The 566-nt window shown below is 41.9% G+C and overlaps 1 pseudogene; it reads right to left on the reverse strand.

Moving 5' to 3' along the window:
- The window catches only part of LOC104841547, a 21,121-nt pseudogene that overhangs the window by 11,320 nt on the left and 9,235 nt on the right, over window positions 1-566 (reverse strand).

Here is a 566-nt window from a genome sequence, read left to right on the forward strand (position 1 = left end):
CTGTGATGTACTTAAGGAGTGATGTACTTAAGAAGACCACAAAGGTCTTGTGAAATAAGATATCCTCTGTATACACAAGGCATGCCTTGGTAACGACTGTGCCCCTGAAGAAGAAATAAAAGACTGATAAGAAGGGAACATCCTACCCCAGGAGGCACCGAAAAGTTGAAAAATTGCTAATAGGCATGAAGTCAGCAAAAATCTTTGATAACTGGAGGAAAGGTAAAGGCGGCAGGGGGAGATCACGACAACTGACTCGATTCAAGACCAAAAGACTTACACGCACACACCCGCCCTTGAGCATGCGCTGTAGAATAAAAGAACACTGTACCTTTAATTCGAAGCAGGGAAACTTTAACCCAATAGAAACTGTAGTAGATAAGCAACTACCAGTAATAGTTTTGGGGAAGAACTTTGGAAATTGAATATGTATAACTGAACTGTATAAATTGCTTGCCCATTTAGGCATGAGGCGTGCTAGCTTTGTGGATTACCACCTAGCCCCCGTCTTTGCGCAAACATGAATTGGAATAAAATGCCTCTGCTCTGTGTGTATATTGGCATTT

This window comes from Haliaeetus leucocephalus, unplaced genomic scaffold (assembly GCF_000737465.1).
Source record: "Haliaeetus leucocephalus isolate CR32 unplaced genomic scaffold, Haliaeetus_leucocephalus-4.0 Scaffold886, whole genome shotgun sequence".
Lineage (NCBI taxonomy): Eukaryota > Metazoa > Chordata > Aves > Accipitriformes > Accipitridae > Haliaeetus > Haliaeetus leucocephalus.